The sequence below is a fragment of the Nelumbo nucifera genome, chromosome 1 (genome assembly GCF_055504915.1).
Source record: "Nelumbo nucifera cultivar China Antique chromosome 1, China Antique-T2T, whole genome shotgun sequence".
In the NCBI taxonomy this organism is placed as follows: domain Eukaryota; kingdom Viridiplantae; phylum Streptophyta; class Magnoliopsida; order Proteales; family Nelumbonaceae; genus Nelumbo; species Nelumbo nucifera.
Window position 1 is genome coordinate 27,600,504 of NC_142649.1, and position 20,131 is coordinate 27,620,634.

General features: G+C 38.2%; 2 long non-coding RNA genes across 7 annotated transcripts in view; both read right to left on the reverse strand.

The window, feature by feature from the left end:
• The window catches only part of LOC104609661 (uncharacterized), a 51,518-nt gene that overhangs the window by 8,208 nt on the left and 23,179 nt on the right, over window positions 1-20,131 (reverse strand). For 4 of the 6 annotated variants that reach the window (XR_016081439.1, XR_016081438.1, XR_016081436.1 and 1 more), the window contains exons 2-3: window positions 1,778-1,880; window positions 30-159 (exon numbers count right to left, since the gene is read on the reverse strand). This is a non-coding gene — a long non-coding RNA (uncharacterized LOC104609661). Of the gene's footprint in view, window positions 1-29; window positions 160-1,524; window positions 1,748-1,777; window positions 1,881-20,131 lie in introns of those variants that run through there. The other 2 variants (XR_016081435.1, XR_016081437.1) reach the window with 2 other exon arrangements.
• On the reverse strand, window positions 1,900-18,993 carry LOC148803041 (uncharacterized). The gene is made up of 3 exons (XR_016081440.1): window positions 18,657-18,993; window positions 4,009-4,116; window positions 1,900-3,899 (listed from the first exon to the last, which is right to left on the reverse strand). It is a non-coding gene; the product is annotated as an uncharacterized LOC148803041 (long non-coding RNA).

The following is a 20,131-nucleotide window of genomic DNA, read 5'->3' on the forward strand; positions in this document are numbered from 1 at the left end:
TCATTTGCTACAAGCACCAAAGAATGTACCTGTGCTTCCAGCTTATTCGGAATTGTTTCAAATGCAATTAGGTCAGCACCTGATTCTGCTAAAACCTGAACCTTTCTCCTATGAAAATCTTTCAAAGTTGCTAGAGTAACTGCACCACCATAGTCCCCACTGCAAAACGACACAAGGAAAAGAAGACATATATTAACATGAAAGTTTAAATAGAACCTAACATGAAATTAGTAAAGCCATAATGATACAGCACATCCTGGAAACAATTTATTGTAGTACTACAAGGGCTGCAAATAATTAGATAATTACATAATATGAAACATATATTTACCATTTATAAATAAAATGATAAAATCTAACATGAAATTTAATGATACACCATGGTAACAATTTAAGAGCCCCAGTGGGCAGGTACTAATTTAATATAGTACTACGGGGAGTGTGTATCATTGGATGATGAACAGTGAAACAGAAAATAAAGGTGGAAATTAGAACCGTGTTAAGAGTATTCAATTGGTAGAATATATGACCTTACATAAAATGAGAAGCTATTAAAATCCTATGGCAGAAATATATGACATTAAATAACATTATAATGCTATATTTTGCTATATTAGGCTACTTGTCTTCTCTGGCTGAAAATCAGCACACTTATCAGATACACTTTTACCATTCCAGCAGGTTTTCTTTCCCTTTTATTACTATAGTTTTCCTATTACAGGCTTGGACAGTTACTTCTTAATAGATTTAAGACAACCGTATAGGTTGTTTATACAAGTCACAAGTGAGGATCTCTATCAGTTCATCTTTTTTTTTTTTTTTTGATAAATATCTCTATCAGTTCATCTTCACCAAATGGATGCTGTAACTTGTGACAAACCACATCAATCTTCTGTTCTATTCGTGTGTTCTCCCCTCTTTTATCCATTGCTATCAACAGCTAACCCTAGGATTGTGTTTTTGGACAACACAATTTGCAAACAAATTCTATTTAGAGGATGCATTTTTCTGAACTTGGGAAAAAGCAATATTTTTTTGCTTATTACTGTCTACACCATCCATGTTCCCATTTTAGATTAGAATGTGTCCCTCTGTAAACATCAGTGTCCCAACTACAGCACAAACATCTTGCAAAGAACAAAAAGGGTACATGAAAGGAAAACAATAAAAGAGAGAAAATCACCCATATTTGGTGCTAGAGAACAAAAAGGGTACAGAAATGGAAAAATGTCACACATAGAAACATGTGATCCATATGGTGATGTAGGTAAAGATGGACAACCAACTGAAACCGAATGGTCTTGCATCTTGGACCATTAATCAATTGAATAACATAAGAATAGAGACCACCAAGCATCAATTAATGCAAATGGTTCCGTGAGTAGTTTTTTCTTCAGAAGTTATAACAGTGAAAAGATTTGTTTCATAGAGATGACAATTAAATTTAAAAACATTAAAAAATAACCTACAGAAAGAGACATTTTTTTAGGAACCATAAGCCCAATGAGATCTAAGCATGAATACCTTTTAGTAACAAGCACACAATTTTCCAGAATTACAGAAATGCTAAAAACCCACACTCCATCTGGAACTCTGCACCTCTAATTTCAAACAAATAATTCAAAAGAGTCTTTCAGATTACAGAAGTGCATTAGAGAAATAAAACCATCACCAATCTAAGTGAAGCAATAATTTCCTTATCAATTTATTGAGAACAGTCCAAGCGGAAACTGATCTAGCTAGAGAGATCTTTCAGAAACAGACTTGGTGGTTTAACCTATTAAGGTCTCCATCATTAGCAGAGTTTATTGTTGACTCAGTAGAGAGTTGACCAGTACAGAAGAAAAGGAAAGCTGAGAAGGAAATGTATCAAAGCTGACCTGTACAAATGGACAGAAATGGAAAAATGTCACACATAGAAACCTTCCAGTTTAAACTGATTAATACAATTGAACAACGCATTTGCTTAAGATGGTTGAAATCCAATGATATAACACAATGACTAACAAAATATCATTACAAGTGTCAAAATATCAAAGCTGAGAAGGAAATATGAAGTTTCCCATTCATCAGCAAACTGCATGAACTTTTCATCTAGGAAACATCCAGGAAAACCGATGATCTTCTAAGATAGAAGCATATCAAGGCAAACATCCAACCTCTTAATAATTATGACCATCTCAGATGGTGAAAGATTTACTATATTTGCAAAAATATAGATGGCAAAGCATTAAATGACTCTCATTTCAGCATTTAGGAAGAATCAAGTGTTAGTTAGCCATTTACAAAACAAATGTACAGTTACTATGGGGAAATGCACTCTATGATGGATTAATTAAGTTGCTATTTCACTAAAGAAATATTTTTATTTTATTTCATAAACCTCACAAAGATCAAATGAACACAAAGCTCATAAAGAACAAATGGAAGTTCGAAATTTAGAATGTTATGTAGATTAACAGCCCAAAGGAACCAAGGAATGACAACAACCAAATCACAAGGTATCAAGTCTCTGAGATCTTCAGATGAACCTTATTCCCTCGGCTTCATTGTGATCACAATATCTCACATCCCCTCGCCATCTTAAGACATGAGTAAGTAATAATCCCCCTCTCCTTCAGAAAGAAAAAAAAAAGGCAAAAGTGGTTATCAAAAGTAAATATTAGTTTTTTGGAAAGAGAATAATAGTTTGTGGCATTCTATTATGAAAAGTAAGTATCGTCTTTCAAATAATAGTTGGGCTTTAAGGTATTGCAAATGTCTATTGGTCCATATGCATCAAAATTCAATGACAACTAGACAACCCTCACTAGTCTAGCATGCTTTCCATGGAAAGGGCCACCAGAATTAAATGACGACTAGACAGCTTTCTCTCTTGTCCATATGCATCACTTACTGAGATATTGGAGAAGGGTTAAACTTAATGCTGCAATTCTAAGAGAAGGGTTGACAATAATCTGTTTGACTGTAAGTAATAGACCTAGGTGTATAAATGAAGTCATTAGTAGTTCAATAAAGACCAGGATCACTTCCTGAACTCTGTTCTTTTGACTTAAATCAGAAATTGACTAGAGTTCAGTTTTGTTATTTGCAATATGAATATATCAGAAATTGACTGAACTAATTTTTGGATTACTGTTCATGCTACAGAAATCTTCCTTACTAGAGTCAAGTAATCCTGGACTCTTTATCTTCTTTACTCTTTTATTGAATATAAGAGAGGATCCCTACCGTTTCTAATTTTGTGGGTTAGATATTATTGACCCATGGCTCAGTGGCAAAAACACAGCCTTTTCCCTGACTTTCTGTTTCTCTATTCTTTTCTGTCAAACTAAATGCAGCCTTAGATATCAACTTACATTAGGGAATGCAGATTAGATAGCTTTCATGAATGATATCACACAGTTTAGTCTGGAAACCCAACTCTAGTTGAGTTTGAACCAGTCTTGCATGGACAAAGAAATGTTGCAACACCCGATCATCGTCAATGGTCATGTATGTGGTTACCCCACAAATTATTTGAGGGTGATATCAGTGGAGCCGTTGAGGGAACTGAAAACAGAAAATGAATGCATGAAGATATCTTGCAAAAACAACTACCATTTCTATTAGACATAGTGCAAAACCTAGGTCATGAAGTACTTTCCATTTCAAGATTTAAAAATCAACTAGGGCTGCCAAACTTCTATGCTCTATTAATTAACTGTGAAGAGAGGAGAACAGGTTTGCATGAGAGAGAGAGGGGCGAGATGCGTTTAGTGCTGGGTTTGGGAGAGAAGAGGAAAACAAGGAAAAGATGTTAGGTCAGTTGGTACAATCATTGGAATTGGACTGGGAATATGTGGGAATGCATTGCTTTCATCTTCCTGAATTTCATCCAGTTCACTCTTGTCTACATCCTGCATTTTATTTGAATTCTAGTATTAGAGCAGGGTTTAAGCAAAAAGCCTTACTTTGAAGGTAAATTGCAGGTCTTTGGGCATCACAAAACATATTCATATGAAATACCTGCTTCATTGGCATGGAACAAAGTTCAGGGGAGCATGCTCTCTGTGTCCATTCAAACATCTCACTATCAAAAGCATGTGTGAATTTGGTTGCACTACACAATTCCCCCTTCAAAAAAGAATGGAAAGAACCAGCCACAAAAATAAAATATAAGAAATCATATAGGCTGAACCCAATTAATAGAATTGAGTTTACAAAGTAAACTCAGTGAAATTTGATTTCAGTGCTCAGTGGAATTTGATTCAGATTTAGTAATTAGTGGTTTATTTATGTGAATGGTGGAATTTGATAAATAATGAGAAATATTTCTATATATTGCTTGTACAGTTATAATTGAAGAGTTAATAGATAATGATAAATGACCAACAATAAAATGATCGATTAGAAAACTAGGAAAGAATTTAATATAAGTATGTCAATTTATTTTTAATTGAAATATTGATAACCTAAATGAAAGTGAAAGGAACTATTCAGTAAATGCTTAAGGGTTTGAAATTACAAGTATTGAAAAAAGTATATACATCAAATTTGGAATAAAATATAAGAAAGTATAGAACTTGGATGTTGTGGGTTTGAAATTACAAGTATTGAAAAAAGTAGGAATATGACTCTGAACTAAATGTATGTCCAAATCAAGCCTTCTAATTTGCAGATCCATACATATAATGACTTTCTAGTTAGCAATGTCTGATGGCATGCTTTGAAATTGATTGATGTCAAGTAGTGCTTACAAATAGGATGTTTGTTAATTAATTAGTCAAGTGATGAGTTGAGAGAAGCTAGAGTACTGGGTTGTTTGGTACCTACCAAACTTGAGGCCTGAACAGTGGGACTGTTGAGAAAAACAGAAAGAAAAAGATAATTAACATGGCTTAATTTCATTTTAATCTGTATAACTTACCAAGAAGAGTTACAATTATTGATCTATATATGGGACATGTCTGTTTTACCCATCAACGATGAAGGCTAGCTCTATTAATGATTTAATTCTGGTTTGTGGTGGTGAAATTTGCTGTTGTGACTGTCTGCTTGTAGAATACCTCCTGGTCATAAATTTCTGCAGTCAATATCTTTTCAGTCCCATTCTCATATATTCTCCCAATACACCATTAATTGAACATAGCATGACCAAAGTAATCCACACAAGGTCTTAGTATCCTCTGGACATTAGAAGATTTGGAATTTTAATTCATATTATCAAGCAAACCCAATTACCTGTTGTAGTTAGTCTGTGTCAAACCACAAGGAGCAATATAGAGGCATGGAAACCCATATGGTTAACCCAGATTCATTGTGAAAAGAAGAGTAGGATCCCACCAGCTTACCACCTATGAACATAGCTGGTACAGGGCATTACACCCTAGCCTGCACAGCGCCCTCTCCATTTCCTTCCCTTCTGGGTCTTTATCAATCTCGTGAATGATTGGGTTCACTACAAGCCCATGAAACAGAATCTTCACTGCATAGCACATGCAATAGGAGCTCTTACTGAATATCACCACCCCTTTCTCTGAAGCCAATTTCATCACCTTCTCCATTTCGATAATCCCAACAGAATCAGAAACCTTTAGACTACTATAACTTGCTAGCTAGCTAGTAGCTACTATAACTAAGGTAGGAGAAGGAGGAGCTGCTTCCCAATGGAAGAACTTCTGCGCATCTTAATCAAAGCTCAAATGAATGAACTTCAGAATTGAACCAGCAGTTGGGGTTGCAATCAGATTGTGTAAAGAAATCTGTATCTCTGGATATGGAAGCTCACCAGTCTGATCAATCAACCCTTTGGGCTGTGATGAGTTGGATACCCATATAGCAATGATACCCTCTGATATTTTTTCCTACGCCACAGATATATCTAGCTACTGTTTCACCATTCCTTGAAGCCACAAGTTGCAGCCATACTTTTAACTTGGCTCAATTTCAACTGTGTATTATATTTAGGTTAAATTGCTGAAACCTCCCCTAAAGTTTCTGGTTGTTACTGAAACCTCCCCTGAACTTTTTGACATGGTTGCGAGTAGATCCCCCTGGTAAAATATTCTAAAAAGAGGCATGAAAATGTCCAAAATACCCATGCAGTTACTTTTAACAAAAATGTTTGTTTACCAAATTTTCTCTTCATATGAATGACTACCCCTAACCCTTCCAAGAAGTATAAAAGGATTCCAAAAATCACCCAAAACATCTGTTGGTCATTGTTGGAAAGTAGAAGACTGACTCTCTGATTGATTCTCCATAATTTTAGGTCCATCAGTTTAGGAAACTTAATTTCCTAGAATCATGGGATATCCTAGAATCATGGGATATTAATTAGAGAATCCCACTGATATAGAAATTAGTTTTTTAGGAAAAGTTAGTTTCCTATTTTATCACCCTGTAAATTAGCTCTGTAATTATATATAAAGTTGTGTATATGCTCCTTCCAAGACAATACAATCAATTCATTTTTTCTCTCAAATTTTCACATGGTATCAGAGCCAGGTTACGACCTAATCCACACATAGTATCTCTTTGGTCATCTCTGCTGCGTTCAAGAACTCTCAAACAGTATTTGGGAGGTTCTTGAGTGTCCTTGATTCTTCTTCGAGATTGGCTACAGATCTGAACTCTACATTTTTGCTTCTTCTGGACTGTTGTGCCATTGGATTCATCCTTTTTTTCTTGGATCTCTTTGTAGAGACATCAGATCAGTCTGAAATCTTAGATCTGGTGTTGCCCAGAGCAGATTTACTGAATCCCTTTGGTTTCATTTGGATCAGTTTTGATTTTGAGTGGTTTCGATCCACTCTTCAGTTTGGTGGAGCATTACAGTTACCTTTTTTTTTTACATTGGCTAAAAGATTCTTTAGGCCTTCATCGCCAATCCTTACTAAGTTTTTCAGACCTTCATTATCTGTTTTTTTCTCTCTTTCTTGAAGCCCACCCAATATGTCAGAAGCCACCGTATCAAATACTACTGCACAATCGGAAGAAGTTTCCTCACATCAAGCATCTGGCGACCTGCAAAACATTCAGGCAGCTTATAGGTTGAATGGGAAAAATTATTTGAAGTGGTCTCAGTTTGTTCAAACATATTTAAAGGGAAGAGGAAAGCTTAGCCATCTCTTAGGGACGGGACCGAAGGAAGGAGATCCAAGATTTGATGCATGGGACGAAGCTGACTCCATGATCATGTCATGGTTATGGAATTCAATGAACCCTGAAATCAGCGATACGTGTATGTTTTTATCCACGGCTAAAGAGATCTGGGATGCCGTCCGACAAACATATTCAAAAGCACGTGATGCAGCACAAGTGTACGAAATCAAAGTCAAGACTGGAGCAACTAAACAAGGCAGCAAGACAGTTACCGAGTATGCAAATTTACTGCAGAACCTATGGCAAGAACTCGATCATTATCGGTGCATTGAGACTAAATGTGCAGCGGATGCAGCAATCTTAAAGAGTTTTATCGAAAAAGATCGCGTTTATGACTTTCTTGCAGGACTCAACGCAAAATTTGATCAAGTTAGGGTCCAGATTCTCGGCAAAGAAGAGGTACCATCTCTAAATGAGACTATTTCTCTGATTCATGCTGAAGAAAGCCGTAGGGGGGTTACGCTTGAACCCCAAGTACTAGAAGGTTCAGCCATGACTACAAAGATGGAACAACCGAAAATACTGGAAGGAATGAAGACAGATTTGTCCTCTGCACGGGACAACAAGGAGTCTCTTTGGTGTACCTATTGCAAGAAACCAAGGCACACCAAAGAGAAGTGTTGGAAGCTGAATGGTAAACCATCGAATAGGGAATGAGGCTACCGAGGAGGACAACAGAAGAGTCAAAGTCAAGCTAACTTCACCACAAATCAGCCAAGCCAAGAAAAGCCTCCAGACAAGACCGAGTTCAATAAGGAGGAGATCGAAAAGTTAAAGGGGCTTCTGGGATCGTTGGAGAAACCTAGTGGTACAGGCTCTCTTGCAATCTCAGGTAAGTTTTCTATTCCTCACGGACTAAATGTCTTAGATGAACCTATTAGGGATTTATGGGTTATTGACTCAGGAGCCACAGATCACATGACTCACTCCTCACTACATTTTAGCACTTACACCCCCTGCCCAAGCAATCGAAAAATAGCCATTGCAGACGGTTCCCTTACTCCGTAGCTGGCCTTGGGGATATCCATATTAATCCATCACTTACACTAAAATGTGTCCTTCATGTTCCAAAATTGTCCACTAACCTGATATCCATCCAAAAACTCACCCATGACATGAACTGTAATGTGCTTTTCTATCCTTCTTACTGTATATTTCAGGACCAGGATTCGGGGAAGAGGATAGGACTTGCTAAGGAGAAGAATGGACTCTACTATCTTGAAGAATCATGCAAATCAAATATTGTCCAGGATAAGTTATCTCTGTCATTCCTTTCATCATCCAACAAAGACACCATTTGGCTTCATCACTTTAGACTAGGACATCCATCTTTTGGAATTCTGAAAACTATGTTTCCCTCCTTGTTTAAAGGATTGAGTGTTGAATATTTTCATTGTGATGTGTGTGAATTTGCAAAACACAAGCGTGTGCCCTTTCCAATCAGTAACAAGAGAAGTTCAGTCCCATTCTTTTTGATCCATAGTGATATATGGGGACCCTCCACAGTTCCAAATGTGTCTGGCTCACGATGGTTCGTCTCTTTTATTGATGATTGCACTAGGGTCTCTTGGATCTTTCTTCTTAAATCTAAATCAGATGTAAGTAGTGTACTCCCAAATTTCCATAACGTAATCCAAAATCAGTTTGGGGTCAGAATCAAAAGATTTAGATCGGATAATGCACGGGATTATTTCAACCAAACTTTATCCCCATATTTTCAAAAAGAAGGGATTATCCATGAATCCTCCTGCATTAATACTCCACAACAAAACGGAGTAGCAGAAAGGAAGAATGGTCATCTACTAGCTGCAACCCGAGCCTTACTTTTCCACCAGCATGTTCCAAAAACCTATTGGGGGGAAGCTGTGCTTACAGCCGCATACATTATAAATCGATTACCTTCAAGGGTTTTGGGATTTAAAACACCAATGGAAACACTTTCTCAATTTTATCCCGATCTACGTACAACAAATAATCTCACCCCAAGAATCTTTGGATGCACTGCTTTTGTCCATGTTCATACCCATAATAGAGGGAAGTTAGATCCAAGAGCCATCAAGTGTATTTTTGTGGGTTATTTGTCCACCCAAAAGGGTTATAAGTGTTACCACCCACCTACTAAAAAATTCTTTGTCTCTATTGATGTCACTTTTGAAGAAAAAACACCATATTTCACTCAACCTTATATTCAGGGGGAGTCTTTGTCATTCATTGAAGATAAGGACAGAGAATTGTTCCCGCTTGGTCTACCTACAGTTTCTCAACACCCAAACTCAACATCTATACCAGTTCAATCCGTATCTGCACCTATCAAACCACCTCAAACCAAACCAACTTCTTCACCCATTCATACCAGACCCATGACAGAGAATGATGAACTTTGTGACTCTATGAGATTGCAGGTATATTCAAGAAGAAGAAACCAGGATCCTAATCTTGTGCAGGTTCAAGATTCAACTCCTAATCCTGAGAATGAGGTAAATACAGTTCCAGAAATTTCTTCTGAATTAGCATCTAACCAAGATCTTCCTATTGCCCTTAGGAAAGGCACAAGAGAATGCACTAAACATCCCTTATATCCCTTAGCAAATTTTGTGTTCTTTAAAAAATTCTCACCATCACATAGGAGTTTCCTAGTTAGTCTAAACACCATTCATATTCCTAATACTTTATCTGAGGCATTATCTGATGAGAAATGGAAAGATGCTATGAGAGAAGAGATGCAGGCTCTAGATAAGAATCAAACATGGGAAATTGTTGACCTACCACCAGGAAAGAAACCTGTGGGCTGCAAGTGGGTTTTCACAGTAAAGTACAAGTCAGACGGCTCTCTAGAAAGATACAAGGCAAGACTCGTGGAAAAAGGATATACACAAACCTATGGTGTTGACTATCAGGAGACATTCTCTCCAGTGGCTAAGATGAATACGGTAAGAATTTTGTTGTCACTAGCAGCTAACTTCGACTGGTACTTGGAGCAATTTGATGTAAAGAATGCTTTTCTTCACGGTAATTTAGAGGAGGAGATATACATGGATATTCCTTCGGGCTTCAAAGGAAATCTAAAAGGAAATAAAGTTTGCAGGTTGAAAAAAGCATTATATGGTCTCAAGCAATCACCTAGGGCGTGGTTTGGAAGATTTACTAAAGTTATGCTTGCCATTGGATACAAACAAAGTCAGGGAGATCATACACTCTTTATAAAGCATTCGGATGTAGGGGGAGTCACGGCTCTTCTGGTATATGTCGATGACATAATTGTGACAGGAAATGATGAAAAGGAGAAGGAAGCCTTGAGAAGATGCCTAGTCAAAGAATTCGAAATAAAAGAACTTGGGAGATTGAAGTATTTTCTAGGGATTGAAGTAGCTCATTCCAGAGAAGGCATCTTTATCTCACAACAGAAATATGTAACAGATCTTTTAAGAGAGACAGGAAAGTTAGCATGCAAACCATCATCCACACCGATTGAGCCAAATCATAAATTGGGAGAAGCAAATGAAGATCCAGCCGTGAATAGGGAAATGTACCAAAGATTAGTAGGAAAACTTATATATCTTGCCCACACAAGGCCAGACATAGCATATGCCGTGAGCGTGGCTAGCCAGTTTATGCACAACCCGAAAGAGGTTCACCTACAGGCGGTCTATAGGATACTACATTACCTAAAGGCTAATCCTGGCAAAGGAATCTTGTTTAAAAGAAATACTGGATTAACCCTAGAGGCATACACCGATGCAGATTATGCAGGCTCTCCCATGGATAGGCGGTCCACTACAGGTTATTGTACATTCCTTGGAGGAAATCTTGTGACATGGAGGAGTAAGAAGCAGAATGTGGTAGCTAGATCAAGTGCGGAGGCAGAATTCAGGGCAATGACTTAGGGAGTATGTGAATTACTATGGCTCAAGATAATTTTGGAAGACCTAAAGATCAGATGGGAAGGTCCAATGAGATTATTCTGTGACAACAAGTCAGCTATTAACATTGCTCACAATCCCGTCCAACATGACAGAACAAAGCACATTGAGATAGATAGGCATTTCATAAAGGAAAAGCTGGATAGCGGATTAATTTGCACTCCATACGTCTCAACGAATGGTCAACTGGCAGATGTGCTGACAAAAGGGCTTTGCAGTGTGGCATTCCAAGGACTTATCTCCAAGCTGGGAATGAAAGATGCATATTCACCAGCTTGAGGGGGAGTGTTGGAAAGTAGAAGATTGACTCTCTGATTGATTCTCCATAATTTTAGGTCCATCAGTTTAGGAAACTTAATTTCCTAGAATCATGGGATATTAATTGGAGAATCCCACTGATATAGAAATTAGTTTTTTAGGAAAAGTTAGTTTCCTATTTTATCACCCTGTAAATTAGCTCTGTAATTCTATATAAAGTTGTGTATATGCTCCTTCCAAGACAATACAATCAATTCATTTTTTCTCTCAAATTTTCACAATCATTAAGGAGGAAGTTGCAAGGCTGATGTGAACAGAGTTAAGTTCACCTAAAACAGCAAAATGGCAATTAACTCAAAAGATGTCTAGATTAACTCACATTCTACTAAGCAACATTACAATTAACTCACAAAAGATGTCCAGATTCTCTCTCTCTCTCTTTCTCTCTCTCTCTCTCTCTCTCTCTCTCTCTCTCTCTCTCTCTCTCTCTATATATATATATATATATATATATATATATATATATCTTCTCATAAACATTGAACTGATATCCTAGTGGCTATCAGTTAGTTGAAAGTAGTTGCTTATTATAATTGAAAAACCTTTGTTAATTATTAGGAAAAATTAAGCATAAACTTTCATCCTTTTCTATCCTTCTCCTTTTCTACTCACATGTACTACAGTTATCAAAAGCCATATTAATGCAGAAGTTAGAATTATCAACTTAAACCAGAAAAAGCTTAAGACAAAACGACATAAACATATAATTCAGTCTCTTACCAAACACACTACACCACATGTAATTCTTGAATTTTCAAACATTTATTATGGAATTAATCAGTAACCAACTTTCTATCAACTTGATCAAAAGAATATGTATATTTTCTTTAGCTCCACAAAATGATCATCCTCATTACAGTCAGTAACAACTGTTATTAAAAAATAAAGGCCCTGCCCCCCCCCCCCCAGTTTAAAAGGTATAATACATTGATTATGGTATTTAGTGTTAGGTAGCACAAGCAACTTCTCAATCATGTCAATAGATCTTAAATATAGGAAACCAATATTATTGTTTCGAATGCAGCTACAGTAACCCGAACCAGGAGAGAAGGAAGAAGAAGAAAAGAGAAAGAGAGAACAGGAGGGTTTAGTCGAAACTGATTAATTCACTATTCATTCAACCCCCTAATGTTTATTAGGTTCTAATAACATTTACAAAGACTAAACTGCCCTTACTTAAGTGTGGGGCAGAGTATCTCTAATAAAACTGCCACATAAGCAAGGTACTTAACAAACATGAGATGACTAAACTACCCCTATTCGGCTCACTTTAACACTCCCCCTCAAGCTGGAGAATATATGTCATATAATCCCAGCTTGTTACATAGATAGTTCACTTTCCCTGAGCTTAGAGCTTTTGTAAACAAATCTGCCCATTGATCATTCGAGCCCACATGTTCTGTGTTTATCTCTCCAGCAAGGACCTTCTCCCTCACAAAGTGGCAATCAACCTCTATGTGCTTTGTTCTCTCATGAAATACATGATTGGATGAGATATGGAGTGCAGCTTGGTTGTCACAATACAGTCTCATAGGTTTATCCATGTGAAACCCAATTTCTTGTAGAAGATTCCTCAACCACACTAACTCACAGGTAGTATGTGCCATGGCCCTATACTCAATTTCAGCACTACTTCTGGCCACAACTGTCTGCTTTTTACTCTTCCACATCACAAGATTTCCTCCAAGGAATGTGCAATAGCCTGTAGTAGATCTTCTATCATTCACTGAGCTTGCCCAGTCTGCATCTGTATACCCCACTACTTCAAGTTTTCCTCCTGGTTTATACAATAGTCCATGGCCTGAAGCTCCTTTCAGATACCTTACAATTCTAAGAATTGCATCCCAGTGAGGTATACGAGGGTTCTGCATGAATTGCCTCACCACACTGATTGCAAAGGATATGTCAGGTCTCGTGATAGTTAGATAGTTCAGCTTCCCCACTAGTCGTCTATACCTTCCAGGATCTTCAAATACTTCTCCTGTATCACTACTCAACTTCACATTTGGTTCCATAGGGGTCTCAGCCAGTTTTGCACCTAACAGTCCTGTTTCTTCCAATAGATCAAGAACATATTTTCTTTGGCACAGATTTACACCTTGTTTTGACCTGGCAACTTCTATTCCCAAGAAATACTTTAATGTTCCAAGATCTTTTGTTTGGAAATGATTTTGCAGAAATACCTTTAGTTTGTCAATCCCCAATTTATCACTGCCAGTAATGACAATATCATCCACATAGACCACTAATAGGATCTTCCCAGCTTCTGAGTCATAGCTGAACACTGAGTGATCAACCTGGCATTGCTTCATTCCAAAACTCTTCACCACTTCACTGAACTTCCCGAACCAAGCACGCGGCGATTGTTTTAGCCCATAAACTGCCTTCTTCAATCTGCATACCTTACCATCCTCCCCCTAAGCAACAAACCCAGGTGGTTGCTCCATATATACCTCCTCCACAAGATCACCATGGAGGAAGGCATTCTTTATATCAAGCTGAAACAGAGGCCAATCATACATAACTGCCAGGGAAATTAGTACATGAACAAAACCAATCTTAGCCACCGGAGAGAATGTCTCCATGTAGTCCACTCCATACAACTGTGAGTAACCTTTAGCAACAAGTCTGGCCTTCAGACGCTCCACACTACCATCTGGCAAGTATTTTACAGTATACACCCATTTACAGCCCACAACATGCTTACTAGGTGGGAGAGTAGTAAGTTCCCATGTTTGAGTATGTTGAAGAGCAGGAAGTTCCTCCTCCATTGCCCGCCGCCACCTAGGTGAACTAAGAGCTTCTTGAACATTGTTAGGTATGGAAATAGAGGACAAAAGTGAAACAAACTGGCGATGTGAGGTAGAAAGACGAGATAATGAAACAAAATTGGAAATGGAATGGAGGGTAGAACTGCGTTTACCTTTCCGTAAGGCAATGGGTAGGTAAGGTCTGAAGGTTCAACAATAGGAGCCATGAGAGGATCCGCAGATGAGGTAGAAGCTGGAGGAGGGGCCGGTGTCGTTCGATGTGTATACACTTGCCAGATTGGTGGTCGTTCGGTGGTGATCTGCACTAGATGAGGTGATGAGTCTACTCCAACAACAACATCTGGAACTGGATCACTGACAGGAAGAGGAAGATGAAGTACGGGTGGAGACGAAGGTGCTTCAAGACTTGAGAAGAAGGGAACAAACTCGAAAAAGGTGACATCAGTGCAGACATAACACTTTTGGGTAATGGGATTATAACACTTGTACCCTTTTTGAGTCCGTGAGTAGCCAAAAAAGACACATTTAATTGAGCGTGCATCTAGCTTGTCTATTCCAGGACTCAGATTGTGGACAAAGCACACACAACCAAAAACACGAGGAGTTAATGGGAATGGAGATAAAGTGGGAAACAAGATATAGAGGGCATCCGATTAATGAGAAAACATGTAGTGAGTACAGAATCACTCCAAAATCGTTTAGGAACATTCATATGATGAAGAATAGACCAAGCAGTTTTAAGAAGTTGACGGTTCTTCCGTTCAGCTACCCCATTTTGTTGAGGGGTGAATGCACATGAGGTCTGATGAATAATGCCATGCTGTTCTAAATACTGTTGAAATGAAGTAAGAAAGTATTCATGACCATTAGCTGAACGGAGAATTTTGATTGGAACACCAAATTGTGTGCGTATTTCAGCATGGAATTTTTGAAAAATAGAAAACAATTCACTTCTTTCTTTCATTAAGTATATCCATGCCATTCTTGAACAATCATAAAGGAGACAAAATACTTGTACCCATTATAAGACTCTATTTTGATTGGACCCCAAACATCTGAATGAACCAAAGAAAAAGGACTCAACATACGACTCTCAACTCTTGGACTGAAGGACACACGACGATGTTTACCAAACTGACATGACTCACATTGCAAAACTGACAAATGACTCAATGACGGGACCAAAATCTTGAGAGCCTTGAGAGATGGATGTCCCAGTCGGCAATGCCATTGTAGATGAGTAAGTGAAGTCTAAAGAGCAATTGAAGATCCACTACCGTCAAGATAATACAATCCACCAACTTCATGCCCCCCACCAATCTTCTTCCCTGTCTTGAGATCCTAAAAAACACAAGTAGAAGGAAAGAAGGTAACAGAACAATTAAGAGCTTTGGTTATTTTACTAACAGACATAAGATTGAATGGAAACTTAGGTACATATAAAACAGATGATAAGGGCACAGAAGCCATGTTAACATTACCAACACCACAGATGGGAGATGAGGACCCATTGGCAAGTGTAACGATTTGTGATGTGGAGGTTTCAGAAAGAGAAGAGAACACACCTGGAGTCCTGGTCATATGATCTGAGGCTCCAGAGTTAATAATCCAAGGAGAGGTTTTAGATGACATGCAAGCAATACCTGAGTGGACAAGTGTGGCAGTGGTATGCTGTGAAGTAGTTTGAAGGAACCGTTCATACTCATCACGCGGTACACTCACCATCTCCCTCCCAGAAGTAGATGTAGATGGGAGAGGAGTACGGTCTGCCTGTTTACTGTCACTGATGTCAACCTCACCTGCAACAGCATGATTAGCCCATTTGGAGGGAGGGCCATGTAGGTCATAACAGAAATTCACTGTGTGCCCTTCCCTACCACAATGAGTACACTTCCTTGCAGAGTTATTATTCCCTCTGCCATGGCGTCCCCCTGAGTCACGACCACCCCGACCAATCATGGAACTGCCACGGCCTCCTTGGGGAGCATGACCTCCCCCTCTTGTACTATGTCCATCTATTAGATTGTGTGGAGTTCTCTGTCTGTCCCAAAGAAATTCTACGAAGCCTTGAGAATACTTCCTCAAGTGTAGGAAGAGAAGAGCCCCCTAATATTTGGGCTCTAACTGGTTCATACTCCGACTTTAGCCCCACTAAAAATCTTGTAACATCTAGTTCCCTTTGCTGTTGCACTTTAATATCTGGAGTGAGGGGATGATAGACATTGAGTTCATTCCTTATATTCTTCATGTAGGCATAGTACTCTTCCAATGTTTTGGTTCCGTATTGTAAATCAAAGTACTCCTGATAAAGCTGATATACTCTTGTTGTGTTATTTTGTCCAAAATATAGCTTCTTAGCATGCTCCCATATATCCTTAGTCGTATCAAGGAACATGAAGTTGGCACTAATTTTGGGCTCCATACCATTCTACAGCCAAGTCATGGTTTGAGCATCTTCTTGTTCCCAATCATCAAACCCTGGAGAGTCATCCGGTGGCTTCTCATCTTTTACATGCTTCACTTTCCTCTTTGCCTTGAGAAAAACTTCCACAGATTTAGCCCATGGAACGTAGTTTTCCCCATTCAGTTTAATTGAGGTCATCTGTACCCCTAGGTAGTCGGGGGAAACCACCACACTAGGTTTCTGATCATTGTACCCATCTCCTATTGCTGCCATTGTACTCTTTCACAGTTGCCTCTAACCTGACTTCTCAGCTACAAGCTGACTGATGTTATTCACAGTTTGATATTTCAGCACCTATTGCAGCCCCTAAACACAACAGTGAGAGCCCACACCTTGTCCTTATTCACACTACTGCTGACTTCACAAACCCACGAACCACATAAGCATCAATTTAGCACTCACTAATCACATGTAGGCCCTCTTACAACCACTCAATAGAAGTTGTGCACCACAAGCACCATAACACAGTCAAATCTGCTACACCCAGTTCAGACTTGTTTAACACAATTAAGAGGGAAATACACAACCACAAAGAACTCGGCTAGGTCACTGCATTACACCTTACACCACTCGGCCACCTGCAGCAGCCCTAACCCACTCAACCACTTACAGCAGCCCCTACACTATTCGGCTACTGTACACAGCCCGTTCTAGGGCAACAATGAACCTAGTTCTCTAGGTTCTAATTAGTACTATCTGATTCTTGAAGGGTTTATACCCAGAAATACCAGCAACACAAAAGGACTAGATAACCAACCTTCCTTTGAGAGTATCAATCAACCATTCACTGCTGAAATCACTTTCCTTGATGAAGAAGACTGTGCGCAGCAGAGAGAAACGAGCTGTGATGTCACAGACCTAGGGCGAACCAGTTCTCTCCATTAACTAACCAGAAACGAAGAAGAAGGTGTCACGAACACAGCTGAGATGCTTTACAAACTGAAGCAGGTTAGGAACCTCGCTCTGATACCATGTTTCGAATGAAGCTACAGTAACCCGAACCAGGAGAGAAGGAAGAAGAAGATGAAGAAGAAGAAAAGAGAAAGAGAGAACAGGAGGGTTTAGTCGAGACTGATTAATTCACTATTCATTCGACCCCCTAATGTTTATTAGGTTCTAATAACATTTACAAAGACTAAACTGCCCTTACTTAAGTGTGGGGCAGAGTATCTCTAATAAAACTGCCACATAAGCAAGGTACTTAACAAACATGAGATGACTAAACTACCCCTATTCGGCTCACTTTAACAATTATATTGTTTAAATTTAATTGCATCATATATACTAGTATCACCTGAATTTGTACCAATATTATGGGATTCTTTAAACAGATTGGGAACATCTCCCCATGAATTTGTACCTTTTCCCATCAGGGTGGAGAGATGGGGACCAGTAAAATAACAGCTCGGGGATGCCATATAATCAATTTTCAATTTCAGCCTAGAGTTACAGATCCAGTCCTAGGCCTGGTATTTCCCCAGGTCAGTGGAGGTATAACTTAACGAGATAGAAATCCCGAGACATTCTACTAATATCTGAATCTGATTACTGACTATATTCTATTCTAAATCACTAAGAAAAAAGAAAAAAAAAAAAACAAGACAGACCTCCTCTTTGATTTAACCTCTTCTTTGATTTTATTATACTCGTATGTTTATGACTATTCATTTCATATGTATATTCTATTTTCATATTTATTTTGTTTTCCGTGAGAAGGATTCCTTTTTGGGTCTGCCCCTAGCCCTTCTAGCCTCTTATAACTTGCAACAGACTCCCCCTTTTCACAAATGCAAATCAGAGAGAGAGAGAGATGGGATCACAAATGCAAATGAGAGAGAGATAGAGGAGTTTGGAAGGGTTCAGTGAAATTTCAAAAAATTTAGATATGGAGAGAGGGTTAGTTTCCTATTTGGGAGATGAAACTTAACAGCTAGTTGGTAGACAGGTTCAGTTAGACGTTGAACATTTTCTATACACTCAAAAAGACGTCAACACCCCCAATATAATCAGAAAAACCAATGTGTTCATTCAATATACCTCCAGGGGTAGGCAACTTTGCTGGATGATTTATATCCCCATTGAAAGCCTTATCTAACCAGTCTGGATCACCACTCAAAGCCTTCTCGAAACAATCTCGGCAAGAACCAATTCCTTCTCCCTTAATGCAATAGCACTCCCTTAATCAAGCTTCTATTGCATTCCCGTGTGATGATGGTGCTGGTTACAGAGGATAGAGGAAAGAGATATGAACAGTGTGACATATTGAAAACACAACTGAACCCAGATGTGTTGAAAGAGAGAGAGATGATTAACGGATAGGTTGAAACATCTATTTAGTTTCTTTTTGGATATTTTAAATTTTATTTGTAATATAAAATAAAGTTACCGGTTACTTAAGTAAATCCGGCAATTGCTGTCCGGTTACCTGGGATAACCCATATTCACTAAAAGAGACAAGTCCAATTTTGATTGGTTAAAGTCATCTGATATGATATGGAAATGATACCTTTTTCATATCATAGATTTTCCCATATATATACGTGTGTGTGTGTTTGCGCGCGTGTGCATACATAAATACTTTAACAAATAATAAAATGCATAAATATATAGATATGAACACTCATGGATGCACACATATACATGATTACTTAAACATATACATACATATCTATATAATATTTATACACACAAACATGAAATAAAGTCAAATTCAGATTGGATGGATTAGTAAAGCTCTGAACCTTAACCTAACCCAAAGTTTCGGGTTGATATATACTTTTCAACCCTAACCCTAACTCGAACTTCAACCCTACTTTTCTAGTCTGGATTGGGTTTGAGTTTGGACTAACATAACCCAGCCCCAAATTACAGCCCCCACTGCAACATATTTTCGATACCTGTCTTGCAATAACTACAATTTTGTAAGGAGACCATAGCTAAATGTTGATATCTAGTTATGGTTTAATAATGCAACCAAAGCTAAAAAACACATACAAGTACGATAAAATATAACCACAGTTTCATCATACACTTCTTGCATTGTTTCCAATGCTTCATATCCCCTTGTTCTTTTGGCTCAGTTTGAAAGACTATAATTACAAATATGTAGAATACAAAACCTTAGTAAGGTGCCAACCAGTTGGTTGGTAAGGTCTCCTGCAGGTTGTAGCAGAGACTTGGGATCAAATCCCGCCTACACCTGAATTCGGGGGTTATGAGTTGGGGGATGGGCTATCCCCCATTGTGTAGCCCTTCAGAAGACATAAAAAAAATATAAAGCCTTGTATTTTGTATTATTTTTTTATGTATTTGTACTCTTTCTAAACTGAGCCTTTGGATATTTGTTTTCAACATATGATGTCTTAAAAGCAGAACCTTTTAGACTTCATATTGCTTTTAAATACCTCTTATTTTAAGAATACAGACATCAGATCTGATAACATTCTTATTTTTTACTTACACTTCTCTCAAAAATAAAAAAAAAGCAAAAAAACCAGACCTGATACATTCTC